Source organism: Eubalaena glacialis, chromosome X, assembly GCF_028564815.1.
Source record: "Eubalaena glacialis isolate mEubGla1 chromosome X, mEubGla1.1.hap2.+ XY, whole genome shotgun sequence".
Taxonomy (NCBI): domain Eukaryota; kingdom Metazoa; phylum Chordata; class Mammalia; order Artiodactyla; family Balaenidae; genus Eubalaena; species Eubalaena glacialis.
Genome location: NC_083736.1, coordinates 75,913,050 through 75,927,777, shown reverse-complemented (window position 1 = coordinate 75,927,777; position 14,728 = coordinate 75,913,050). Strand labels below are relative to the sequence as shown.

The following is a 14,728-nucleotide window of genomic DNA, read 5'->3' as shown; positions in this document are numbered from 1 at the left end:
GACAAGAAAGGAGAATTGAAGAGAAAAGTAAGAGCACTAGGAAAAAGGTTACAAATACAATGTTTAAAGCTACAAAGGTAATTAATAAATGAACTAAAAACAGCTAAAATCATACTAGAAAAAGAGAAAATGAATAAAAGCTTCATCCATTGTGGAAGAAAACCAACAGAAAATGTATAAAATTGAGAAGAAACCATATAAATATGTCATTTAGAGGTATGGAAGTAATCAGCAAACAAAAACAGAAACACATTAATGTGTGCCTATGTCCTTCTGTATGTATGGGTGATTAAATTATACTGGTACTTCAATATCTCATCATCAAATACAGTGAGATGACCTCAAAGTAATGGTAGCTTTGGAAAAAAAGATCAAATTAGATAATTATAGTGAGATTGGGTTTGACATACATACACTAATATGTATAAAATAGATAACTAATAAGAAACTGCTATACAAAAAAATAAAATTAAATTTAAAAAAAAGATAATTATAGTGTCAGAAAAAAATGACTTCCTAAGTCATGACTGTATATTGTACATACATCATTTTTTGAACATCTTTATTGGGGTATAATTGATTTACGATGGTGTATAATTGATTTATAATTGATTTTCTGCTTTATAACAAAGTGAATCAGCTTTACATATACATATACATATATCCTCATATCTCTTCCCTCTTGCAACTCCCTCCATCCCACCCTCCCTATCCCACCACTCTAGGTGGTCACAAAGCACAGAGCTGATTTCCCTATGCTATGGGGCTGCTTCCCACTAGCTATTGATTTTATATTTGGTGGTGTATATATGTCCTTGCCACTCTCTCACTTTGTTCCAGCTTACCATTCCTCCTCCCCATGTCCTCAAGTCTATTCTCTAGTAGGTCTGCATCTTTATTCCTGTTCTGACCCTAGGTTCTTCATAATCTTTTTTTTTTTTAGATTCCATAAAAATGTGTTAGAATATCATATTTGTTTTTCTCTCTCTGACATACTTCACTCTGTATGACAGACTCTAGGTCCATCCACCTCACTACAAATAATTCAATTTCGCTTCTTTTTATGGCTGAGTAATATTCCATTGTATATATGTGCCACAATTTCTTTATCCATTCATCTGTTGATGGACACTTAGGTTGCTTCCATGTCCTGGCTATTGTAAATAGAGCTGCAATGAACATTGTGGTACATGACTCTTCTTGAATTATGGTTTTCTCAGGGTATATGCCCAGTAGTGGGATTGCTGGGTTGTATGGTAGTTTTATTTTTAGATTTTTAAGGAACCTCCATATTGTTCTCCATAGTGGCTGTATCATTTACATTCCTACCAACAGTGCAAGAGGGTTCCGTTTTCTCCACACCCTTTCAGCATTTATTGTTTGTAGATTTCTTTGATGATGGACATTCTGACTAGTGTGTGGTGATACATCATTGTAGTTTTTATTTGCATTTCTCTAATGATTAGTGATGTTGAGCATTCTTTCATGTGTTTGTTGGCAATCTGTATATCTTCTTTGAAGAAATGTCTACTTAGGTCTTCTGCTCACTTTTGGATTGGGTTGTTTCTTTCTTTGATATTGAGCTGCATGAGCTGCTTGTAAATTTTGGAGATTAATCCTTTGTCAGTTGCTTCCTTTGCAAATATTTTCTCCCATTCTGAGGGTTGTCTTTTCATCTTGTTTATGGCTTCCATTGCTGTGCAAAAGCTTTTAAGTTTCATTAGGTCCCGTTTGTTTATTTGTGTTTTTATTTCCATTTCTCTAGGAGTTGGGTCAAAAAGGATCTTTCTGTGATTTATGTCACAGAGTGTTCTGCCTATGTTTTCCATTAAGAGTTTTATAGTGTCTGGCCTTACATTTTGGTCTTTAATCCATTTTGAATTTATTTTTGTGTATGGTGTTAGGGAGTGTTCTAATTTCATTCTTTTATATGTAGCTGTCGAGTTTTCCCAGCACCACTTATTGAAGAGGCTGTATTTTCTCCATTGAATATTCTTGCTTCCTTTATCAAAAATAAGGTGACCATATGTGCGTGGGTTTATCTCTGGGTTTTCTATCCTGTTCCATTGATCTATATTTCTGTTTTTGTGCCAGTACCATAGTGTCTTGATTACTGTAGCTTTGTAGTATAATCTGAAGTCAGGGAGTCTGACACCTCAGCTCCATTTTTGTTTCTCAAGATTGCTTTGGCTATTTGGGGTTTGTTGTGTTTCCATACAAATTGTGAAATTTTTTGTTCTAGTTCTGTGAAAAATGCCATTGGTATTTTGATAGGCATTGCATTGAATCTGTAGATTGCTTTGGATTCTATAGTCATTTTTACAATATTGATTCTTTCAATCCAAGAACATGGTATATCTCTCCATCTGTTTGTATCAATTTTAATTTCTTTCATCAGTGTGTTAGAGTTTTCTGCATACACGTCTTTTGTCTCCTTAGGTAGGATTATTCCTAGCTATTTTATTCTTTTTGTTGCCATGGTAAATGGGAGTGTTTCCTTAATTTCTCTTTCAGATTATTCATCATTAGTCTATAGGAATGCAAGAGATTTCTGTGCATTAATTTTGTATCCTGCTACTTTACCAAATTCATTGATTAGCTCTAGTAGTTTTCTGGTAGCATCTTTAGGATTCTCTATGTGTAGTATCATGTCATCTGCAAACAGTGACAACTTTACTTCTTCTTTTCTGATTTGGATTCCTTTTATTTCTTTTTCTTCTCTGATTGCTGTGGCTAAAACTTCCAAAACTATGTTAAATAATAGTGGTGAGAGTGGACAACCTTGTCTTGTTCCTGATCTTATTGACAATGGTTTCAGTTTTTCACCATTGAGAATGATGTTAGCTATGTGTTTGTCATATATGGCCTTTATTATATTGAGGTAAGTTCCCTCTATGCCTACTTACTGGAGGGTTTTTTTCCATAAATGCGTGTTGAATTTTGTCAAAAGTTTTTCTGCATCTATTGAGATGATCATATGTTTTTTATTCTTCAAATTGTTGATTTGGTGTATCACATGGATTTGCGTATATTGAAGAATCCTTGCATTCCTGGGAGAAACCCCACTTGATCATGGTGTATGATCCTTTTAATGTGCTGTTGGATTCTGTTTGCTAGTATTTTGTTGAGGATTTTTACATCTATGTTCATCAGTGTTATTGGCTTGTAGTTTTTTTCTTTGTGGCATCTTTGTCTGTTTTTGGTATCAGGGTGAAGATGGCCTTGTAGAATGAGCTTGGGAGTGTTCCTCCCTCTGCTATATTTTGGAAGAGTTTGAGAAGGATAGGTGGTAGCTCTTCTCTAAATGTTTGATAGAATTCGCCTGTGAAGCCATCTGGTCCTGGGCTTTTGTTTGTTGGAAGATTTTCAATCACAGTTTCAATTTCAGTGCTTGTGATTGTTCTGTTTATATTTTCTATTTCTTCCTGGTTCAGTCTTGGAAGTTGTGCTTTTCTACGAATTTGTGCATTTCTTCCAGGTTGTTCATTTTATTGGCATATAGTTGCTTTTAGTAATCTCTCATGATCCTTTGTATTTCTGCAGTGTCAGTTGTTACTTCTGCTTTTTCATTTCTAATTCTATTGATTTCAGTCTTCTCCCTTTTTTTCCCTAATGAGTCTGGCTAATGACTTTATCAATTTTATTTATCTTTTCAAAGAATCAGCTTTAATTTTATTGATCTTTGCTATTGTCTTCTTCTTTTCTTTTTCATGTATTTCTGATCTGATCTTTATGATTTCTTTCCTTCTACTAACTTTGGGGTTTTTCTGTTCTTCTTTATCTAGTTGCTTTAGATGAAAGGTTTTGTTGTTTATTTGGGATGTTTCTTGTTTCTTAAGATATTGTTTTATTGCTATAAACTTCCCTCTTAGAACTGCTTTTGCTGCATCCCATAGGTTTTGGGTTGTCTTGTTTTAATTGTCATTTGTTTGTAGGTATTTTTTGTTTTCTCTTTGATTTCTTCAGTGTTCTCTTTGTTATTAGTAGTATGTTGTTTACCCTCCATGTGTTTGGGTTTTTTTTACAGAATTTTTCCAGTAATTGATATCTAGTCTCATAACATTGTGGTCAGAAAAGATACTTCATATGATTTAAATTTTCTTAAATTTACCAAGGCTTGCTCTTTGACCCAAGATATAATCTATCCTGGAGAATGTTCTATAAGCACTTGAGAAGAAAGTGTATCCTGTTGTGTTTGTTTGGAATGTCCTATAAATATCAGTTAAGTCCATGTTGTTTAACATATCATTTAAAGCTGGTGTTTCCTTATTTATTTTCATTTTGGATGATCTGTCCATTGGTGAAAGTGAGGTGTTGAAGTCCCCTACTATGATTGTGTTACTGTTGATTTCCCCTTTTATGCCTGTTAGCATTTGCCTTATGTATTGAGGTGCTCCTATGTTGGGTGCATAAATATTTACAATTGTTATATCTTCTTCTTGGATTGATCTCTTTATCATTATGTAGTGTCCTTCATTGCTTCTTATAACAGTCTTTGTTTTGAAGTCTATTTTGTCTGATATGAGAACTGCTACTCCAACTTTCTTTTGATTTCCTTTTTGCATGGAATATCGTTTTCCATACCCTAACTTTCAGTCTTTATGTGTCCCTAGGTCTGAAGTGGGTCTCTTGTAGACAGCATATGTACGGGTCTTGTTTTGTATCCATTCAGCCAGTCTGCGTCTTTTGTTTGGAGTATTTAATCCATTTATATTTAAGGTAATTATCAATATATATGTGCCTATTACCATTTTCTCAATTGCTTTGTGTTTGTTTTCGTAGGTCTCTTCCTTCTCTTGTGTTTCCTGCCTAAAGAAGTTCCTTTAGCATTTTTTGTAAACCTGGTTTGGTGGTGCTGAATTCTCTTAGCTTTTGCTTGTCTGTAAGGTTTTTAATTTCTCCATCGAATCTGAATGAGATCCTTGCTGGGTAGAGTAATCTTGTTTGCAGGCTTTTCCCTTTCATCACTTTAAGTATGTCCTGCCACTCCCTTCTGGCTTGCAGAATTTCTGCTGAAAGTTCAGCTGTTAACCTTATGGGGATTCCCTTGTATGTTATTTGTTGTTTTTCCCTTGCTGCTTTTAATATTTTTTCTTTGTTTTTAATTTTTGTTACTTTGAATTATATGTGTCTTGGCATGTTTCCTCTTGTATTTATCTTGTATGGGACTCTCTGTGATTCCTGGACTTGATTAACTCTTTCCTTTCCCATATTATGGAAGTTTTCCACTATAATCTCTTCAAATATCTTCTCAGACCGTTTCTTTTTCTCTTCCTCTTCTGGTACCCCTATAATTCAAATGTTGGTGTGTTTAACGTTTTTCCAGAGGTCTATGAGACTGTCCTCAATTCTTTTCATTCTTTTTTCTTTATTCTGCTCTGCAGTAGTCATTTCCACTATTTTATCTTCCAGGTTACTTATCCATTCTTCTGCCTCAGTTATTCTGCTACTGGTTCCTTCTAGCGAATTTTGCATTTCATTTATTGTGTAGTTCATCATTGTTTATTTGCTCTTTAGTTCTTCTAGGTCCTTCTTAAATGTTTTTTGTATTTTCTCCATTCTACTTCCAAGATTTCGGATAAACTTTACTATCATTACTCTGAATTCTTTTTCAAGTAGACTGCCTATTTCCTCTTCATTTGTTTGGTCTGCTGGGTTTTTACCTTGCTCCTTCATCTGCTGTGTGTTTCTATGTCTTCTCATTTTGCTTAACTTACTCTGTTTGGGGTCGCATTTTCACAGGCTGCAGGTTCGTTGTTCCCTTTGTTTTTGGGGTCTTCCCCCAGTGGCTAAGGTTGGTTCACTAAGTTGTGTAGGCTTCCTGGTGGAGGGGACTAGTGCTTGTGTTATGGTGGATGAGACTGAATCTTGTCTTGCTGGTGGGCAGGTCTGCATCCAGTGGTGAGTTTTGGGGTGTCTGTGGCCTTATTATGATTTTAGGCAGCCTCTCTGCTAATGGATGGGGTTGTGTTCCTGTCTTGCTAGCTGTTTGTCATAGGGTGTCCCGCACTGTAGCTTGCTGGTCATTGAGTGGAACTGGTTCTTGGCGTTGAGATGGAGATCTCTGGGAGGTTTACACCGTTTAATATTACATGGAGCTGGGAGGTCTCTGGTGGACCAATGTCCTGATCTTGGCTCTCCCACCTCAGAGGCACAGTCCTGACACCCGGCCAGAGCACCAAGACCCTGTCATCCACACCACTCAACATAAAAGGGAGAAAAAAGAAAGAAAGAAAGAAAAAGAAAGAAAGAAAAAAATAAGTAAATAAATAAAATAAAATAAAATAATTAAAGTAAAAATAATTATTACAAATAAAAAACATTAAAAAGTAATTACAAAAAAGAAAGAAAGAAAGAAGAGAGCAACTAAACCAAAAAAACAAATCCACCAATGATAACAAGCAGTAGAAAGTATACTAAAAAATAACCAAAAAACTAAAAACAAAAAACAGAGAGACAGAACCCTAGGACAAATTGTAAAAGCAAAGCTATACAGGCAAAATCACACAGAAGCATCCACATACACACTCACAGAAAGAAAAAAAGGAAAAATGTATATATATCATTGCTCCCAAACTCCAATGCCTCAATCTGGGATGATTCGTTGTCTATTCGGGTATTCCACAGATGCAGGGTACATCAAGTTGATTGTGGAGGTTTAATCCACTGCTCCTGAGGCTGCTGGGAGAGATTTCCCTTTCTCTTCTTTGTTTGCACAGCTCCTGGATTTCAGCTTTGGTTTTGGCCCTTCCTTTCTGTCTAGGTCACCTGAGGATGTCTCTTCTTCGCTCAGAAAGGACGAGGTTAAAGTAGCAGCTGAGGGCCTCCCTGGTGGCACAGTGGTTAAGAATCTGCCTGCCAATGCAAGGGACACGGGTTCGAGCCCTGGCCCGGGAGGATCCCACATGTCGCGGAGCAACTAAGCCCATGCGCCACAACTACTGAGCCTGAGCTCTAGAGACCACAAGCCACAACTACTGAGCCCACGTGCCACAACTACTGAAGCCTGTGCCCCTAGAGCCCGTGCTCTGCAATAAGAGAAGCCATGACAATGAGAAGCCCGCACACCACAATGAAGAGTAGCCCTGGCTCACTGTAACTAGAGAAAGCCCGTGCACAACAACGGAGACCCAACACAGCCAAAAATAAAAAAATAAAATAAAATAAATACAAAATTAAAAAAAAATAAAGTAGCAGCTGATTAGGGGGCTCTGGCTCACTCAGGTTGGGGGGAGGTAGGGGTGTGGAATGAGGGGCAAGCCTGCAGCGGCAGAGGCCAGCATCACGTTGCAACAGCCTGAGGTGTTCTGTGTGTTCTCCCAGGGAAGTTGTCCCTGGGTCACGGGACCCTGGCAGTGACCAGCTGCACAGGCTCCAGGAGGGGAGGTGTGGATAGTGACCTGTGCTTGCACACAGGTTTCTTGGTGGCTGCAGCAGCAGCCTTAGCATCTCATGCCCATCTCTGGGGTCCGCACTGATAGCCGCAACTCGCACCCATCTCTGGAGCTCATTTAGGCAGTGCTCTTAATCCCCTCTCCTTGCACACCGCGAAACAAAGAGGCAAGAAAAAGCCTCTTGTCTCTTCGGCAGTTCCAGAATTTTCCCCAGACTCCTTCCTGGCTAGCTGTGGTGCACTAACCCCCTTCAGGCTGTGTTCACACAACCAACCCCAGTCTTCTGCCTGGGATCGGGCCTCCAAAGCCCGAGCCTCAGCTCCCAGCCCCCACCTGCCCCAGCGGGTGAGCAGACAAGCCTCTCGGGCTGGTTAGTGCTGGTTGGCACCAATCTTCTTTGCGGGAATCTCTCTGCTTTTCCCTCTGTGCCCCTGTTGCTTGCTCTCCTCCATGGCTCCAAAGATTCTCCCCCACGACCTGCCATCTCCACCAGTGAAGGGGCTTCTTAGTGTGTGGAAACTTTTCCTCCTTCACAGCTCCCTCCCACTGGTGCAGGTCCTGTCCCTATTCTTTTGTCTCTGGTTTTTCTTTTTTCTTTTGTCCTACCCAGGTACGTGGGGAGTTTCTTGCCTTTTGGGAGGTCTGAGGTCTTCTGCCAGTGTTCAGTAGGTGTTCTGTAGGAGTTGTTCCACATGTAGATGTATTTCTGATATATTTGTAGGGAGGAAGGTGATCTCCACGTCTTACTCTTCCCCCATCTTGAAGGTCTCCTCCTGTACCTACATCTTTGAAATCTTTCCAAATCTCTAGAATCAGAGTGGTCCTTAAGAATTCCTCTATCTTTTCTTAAGAAGGATTCTATGAGGTAATAATTTTCATTCAATGTCATCATCATTTCTTGAGTTCTAGTAGTTCAGTTACCTCTGCTACCTCATTAGGGGTATTCCATCCCTATTCTAACCCAATTATGGGCAGATATATTGCCTACCTCTTTCAGCCACCATTAGAGAACAGCAAACACTTCCTCCTGTGCTGTCTACACCAGTTTCAATTTATAGTTCATCTAGTTTGATTCCTCATTTTGGAGATGAAGCAACAGGCCCAGAATAGGGAAGAGGTTCACTTGCCTTATCTTATCATGTTGCAACATGTGTTTTAGGAGAAAAGTATATATGTAACCTAGCCCCACAGTTCCTATCTGTTTAACTTCAATTTGTGTTTCGGCTGATTTCACATAAAATAAATACTTCGAAGTGCATTCCAGTTTTATACAAATAATACCTACTTTCCTTGAATAACAATGAATCATCTTGTAGCCTCCTTTTTTGGGGGGTTTTCTGATTATTTGGTTGACCTTCTTTGGCCCCTAATTAACTCTAGAATTTGACAAGATGAGCTATTTAATCAAATGCCTAGTATTGAGTATAACGGCATGTTAACTTCTGTGTGCTCAGTAAATGACAATACCTGTTGGAAAATGAAATAAGCTATCAATTGACTGATTTTATTAAGCAGAGGGTGACAGCTAAAATATTGATTGGTTTATTTATTAACTTAAACATTTTGTACTAAAAGTGTTTTTTTTTTTACCTTGTGTTCATATAGCCTGGATGAAATTAAAATCTACATGTGTCATTATTTGAGGAATCTTGATAAGACTGGGGCTCCATCAATATGCATAATACAATATCAGATACTATACTAGGTATTTTATATGGTTCTTTTTCCTATAGAAGGTCCTGTTACTGTCCCATTTTGCATTGAGGAAAATGATGCTCCAAATGATTAAGAAAGTTTCCCAAAAGTATCCTGCTACTAAGTGGTAGAGTAAGGATTCAAATCAAAGCTGTCTGACTCCAAAGCTGTAGTAGCAGCCATTAAATTATACAACATGTATGGCACTTCCTATTTTCAAACTGCTTTAGTTTTTTGGGGAGAGATTAGGAAATCTTTGTTTACACATTTCAGTACAGTAAAACTTCAATTATTGCAATGCTCAGAGTTTTGGAGTTTATGACAGTTTATTATTTACTGAGGACTAGTTTCAAATTTTTTAGCCCCTGTTGAAAACTACCTTATGGATAAGATAATTTCCACCAATATAGAAAGCCAAGAATAAATAAAAGAAATTACAGATACATTTGATTATATAAAAATAAAAAGAAATTGCACAGCAAAGTAAACCATAAAAAAAAATCAATAGACATGTGAGAGTGGTAGACAATCCAACAAAGAAGACAGATAAAGAATTAACTTTCAAATATACAAAGTCTTTCATAAATTGACAAAAAATTATAAATAACTGATGAGAAAAATGAACAAAGATTACAAAGGAATGATACTTAAATGATTAAACCCAAGGGGACACAAAACATTCAAAGGATGTTCAAACTCAATAGTTGTCAGGGAAATGCAAATAAAAGTATCAATGATGTAATTTTGTATCCATTGGAGTGTCAAAAGGAAGAACTATTGCTGACTGGGATGCAGAGAAGTATATAATATTATTTATTGCCTTTAAATAAAACAATAACAAAACCTCACTCTCATGTTTTCTACACCACTCCTCCCATCCTCCAATCCCCTTCACCCCGTGTGGGTGTGTTTGTGTGTGTGTGTGTGTGTGTGTGTGTGTTTGAAAGTTTGATACAGTACAGTGACTCTTGAGAAATGTATGGAATGATACATAGTAGACTGTTGATAAGTGTTATTTAAGGAGGAGATAAAAAGTAACAATGGATGGGAGTAGAAATGGGAAGTGGGGAGACAGCAAAATTAAAGGACTGAAGTAAAACAAATCTGGAATGTATAATATCCCATCATGTAAAATTATTTGTGTGTTTTCATAAGTAAGTTGGAAATAAAAATGATAGCATTAGATATATGTCTACTGACTTTTAAGGATGACCAGGGTATCATCAAGTGATAAAGTAACTTATAAAGTACTGCATATGCATGATTTTATTTCAGTCAAAACTATTTATTTATCTATCTATCTGCTTACTTATGCTTGTAAGTAGAAGATGATGTAAATGAAAAAAGGACACGAGGTTGCTAACACTGGTTACCACAAGAGGATACAAATGTAGGGAAGTTTGGAGTGGAGGAGTGGGCATGAGGATATAAATGACTTTCTTTATATATTTTGTATTACTCCAGTTGTTATAATAAATATGTATTAATTTTGTTACTAAAAATACATATAAAGAAAACATTAACCATACAAAAAGAAAATCAATAAGAAAACATTGGCTTTAAATGACACATTAGACAAGATGAACTTTATACAGAGCATTTCATGAAAAAGTAATGAAATGCACATTATTCTCAAGTGCACATGGACGTTCTCAAGGATAGATCATGTTAGGCCACAAAACAAGTCTTAATAAGTCTAAGAAGAAGGAATTTATACCAAACATATTTTCCAACCACAGTAGCATGAAACTAGAAATCAATTACAAGAAGAAAACTGGAAACAATGACAACTATGTGGAGATTAAACAACATGCTACTGAAAAATGAATGTTTCAAAGAAGAAATAAAAATATACCTTAAGGTAAATGAAAATGGAATTACAATTTATCAAGAAATATGGAATGCAGCTAAAGCAGTCTTAAGGAGGAAGTTCATAATGATAAATGCTTGCCTCAAGAAACAAGAAAAAATTTAAATAAGCAAACTAACTTTACACCTCAAGGAACTAGAAAAAGAAAAAACAAACTAAGCCCAAAGTTAGAAGAGGGAAGGTAGTAAGAAAGATTAGAGTAGAAATAATAAATGAAATAAAGCCTAAAAGGCCAATAGAAGAGATCAGTGAAACTAAGAGTTGGTTCTCTAAAAAGATAAAAAGATAGACAAATTGTTAGTAGAATCACCAAGAAGAAAAGGGAGAGGATTCATATATAAAATTAGACAAGAAAGAGGAGACATTACAACAGATAGAACAGAAATACAAATGATCATGAGACTACTATAAACAATTATACGCCAACAAATTGTACAACTTAGAAGAAATAGATAAACCCTAAAACCATATGACATACCAAGACTGAATCATGAAGAAATAGGAAATCTGAACAGACTGATTACTAGTAAGCACATTGAACCAGTAATTAAAAACTTCCCCAAAAACAAAAGTCCAAGACCAGATGGCTTCACTGGTGACTTCAACCAAATATTTAAAGGATAATTAATACGAATCCTTCTCAAACTCTTCCAAAAAATAGAAGAGGAATTAACACTGCCAAACTCATTTATGAGGCCAGCATTACTCTGATCCTGAAACCACACAAAAACACCACAAGAAAAAAAAAAGACCAATATCCCTGAGGAACATAGATGCAAAAATCTTCCATAAAATATTAGCAAACTGAATTCAACAATACTTTTAAAGGATCATACACCATGATTAAGTGGGATTTATTCCAGGGATGGATGGATGGTTCAATATCTGCAAATCAATGTTATATCACATTCATAAAATGAAGCATGAAAACATATGATCATCTCAATAGATGTAGAAAAATCATTTGCAAGATTCAACATCTATTTATAATAAAAACTCTCAAAATGTTACATAAGGAACGTACATCAGCATAATAAAGGCCATATATGAGAAACCCACAGCTAACATCATATTCAATGATATAAAACTGAAAGCTATTTCTATGAGATCAGGAACAAGAAAAGGATGCCCACTCCACCACTTCTATTCAATGTAGCATTGGATATCCTAACCAGAGAAGTTAGGCAAGAAAAGGGAATAAAAAACATCCAACTCAGAAAAGAAAAGAAACTGTAACTATTTGGAGATGACTTGATACTATATATATGGAAAAACTTAAAGACTCCACCCAAAATGGTGAGAACTAACAAATACATTCAGTAAAGCTGCAGGATATAAAATCAATAAACAAAAATCTGTTGTGTTTTTCTACACTAACAATGAACTAACAGAAAGAGAAATTAAGAAAACAATTCCATTTACAATTGCATCAAAAAGAATAAAGTACCTAGAAATAAACTTAACTGGGAGATGAAAGACCTGTTCACTGAAAACCACAAGTCATTGATAAAAGAAATTGAAAAAGACACAAATAAATGGAGAGCTATTCCATGTTCATGGATTGAAAGAATTAATATTGTTGAAATGTCTGCACTCCCAAAGCAATCTACAGATACAAATTAATCTCTATCAAATTTCCAATGGCATTTTTAACAGAATAAAACTAACAATCCTAAAATTTGTAGGGAACCATAAAAGACACCAAGTAGCCAAAGCAGTCTTGAGGAAGAACAAAGCTGGAGGCACCATATTCCTTGATTTAAAACTATATTACAAAACTATAGCAATCAAAACAGTATGGTTTTGGCATAAAAGCAGACACTTAGATCAATGGAACAGAATAGAGAACCCAGAAATAAACCCACCCAGATACAATCAATTTATTTACAACAAATGAGCCAAGAATATACAATGGGGAAATGACAGTCTCTTCAATAAATTGTGTTGAGAAAAGGGAAGAGGCAAATGCAAAATAATGAAAGTGGACTACTATTTTATATCATACACAAAAATTTACTCAAGACGAATCAAAGATTTGAATGTAAGACCTGAAATCATAAAATTCCTAGAAGTGAACATAGGCAATAAGATTCTTGATATCAGTCAGTGATAATTTTTTGGATTTGACACCAACAGCAAAGGCAACAAAAACAAAACTAAGCAAGTGGGACTAGATCAAACTAAAAAGATTTTGCATAGAAAAAATTCATTAACAAAATGAAAAGACAAAGCTACAGAATGGGAGAAAATATTTGCAAATTGTATACCTGATAAGGGGTTAATATTCAAAATATGTAAATAACTCATAAAACTCAAAAGGAAAATAAACAATTCAATTAAAACATGGGCAGAGGATCTGAATAGCCGTTTTCCCACAAAAGACATATTGATGACCAACAGGTACATGAAAATGTGCTCACTATCACTAATCATCAGGGAATTGCAAATCAAAACTACAATGAGATATTGCCTTACATCTATTAGAATGGTTATTATCAACAAGACAAGAAAAAAGTGTTGATGAGGACTGGGGAAAAGGGAAACCTTGTGCACTATTAGTAGGAATGTAAATTGGTGCAGTCACTAGGGAAAACTGTATGGAGGTTTTTCAAAAAATTAAAAATAGAACTGCCATATGATCCAGCAATCCCACTTCTGGTTATTTATCAGAAGAAAATGAAAACACTAACTCAAAAACATATATGCACCCTCATGTTTATTGCAGCATTATTTACAATAGGCAAGACATGAAAACATGAGTATCCCTCAATGGATGAATAAATAAAGAAGTTGCAGAATATATATTCATACCTATATATGTATGTGTGTGTGTGTGTGTGTGTGTGTGTGTATATATATATATATATATATATATATGTATGTATATACAATGTAAAAGTATTCAGCCATAAAAAAGAAGGAACTTGGGGGACCTTCAATATGGCAGAGGAGTAAGACATGGAGATCAACTTCCTCCCCACAAATACATCAAAAATACATCTACATGTGGAACAAATCCTACAGAACACATACTCAATGCTGGCAAAACACCTCAGACTTCCCAAAAGGCAAGAAAATCCCTATGTACATGGGTAGGGCAAAAGAAAAAAGACAAAACAGAGACAAAAGAATAGGGATGGGACCTGCACCTCTGGGAGGGAGCTATAAAGGAAGAAAAGTTTCCACACACTAGGAAAACCCTTCACTGGCTGAGATAGGGGGTGGGTGGGAGGGAAGCTTTGGGCCCACGGAGGAGTGCTCAGCAACAGGGGTGCAGAGGGCAAGGCGGAGAGATTCCCACACAGAGGACTGGTGCTGACCAGCACTCACCAGCCTGAGAGGCTTGTCTGCTCACCCGCTGGTGCGGGTGGGGAGTAGGAGCTGAGCCTCAGGCTTTGGAGGTCAGATCCCAGGGAGAGGACTAGGGTTGGCTATGTAAACACAGCCTGGAGGGAGCTAAGGCACAACAGGTAGCTGGGAGGGAGTCTGGTAAAAACTCTGGACCTGCCTAAGAGGCAAGAGACCATTGTTTCTGGGTGCACGAGGAGAGGAGACTCCTTCCCTGTCTGCCCACAGAAGGCAGAGCACTGCCTAAATGAGCTCCAGAGATGGAAGCGAGATGCGGCTATCTGCTCAGACCCCAGAGACGGGCATAAAAAGCTAACACTGCAGCTGCAGCCATCAAGAATCCTGTGTACAAGCACAGGTCACTATCCACAACCTCCCCTGAGAGCCTGTGCAGTGCACAACTGCGAGGGTCATGTGATCC

The 14,728-nt window shown here is 36.8% G+C and overlaps 1 protein-coding gene across 1 annotated transcript in view; it reads right to left on the bottom strand.

The window, feature by feature from the left end:
- The window catches only part of CYLC1 (cylicin 1), a 140,647-nt gene that overhangs the window by 17,354 nt on the left and 108,565 nt on the right, over positions 1–14,728 (bottom strand).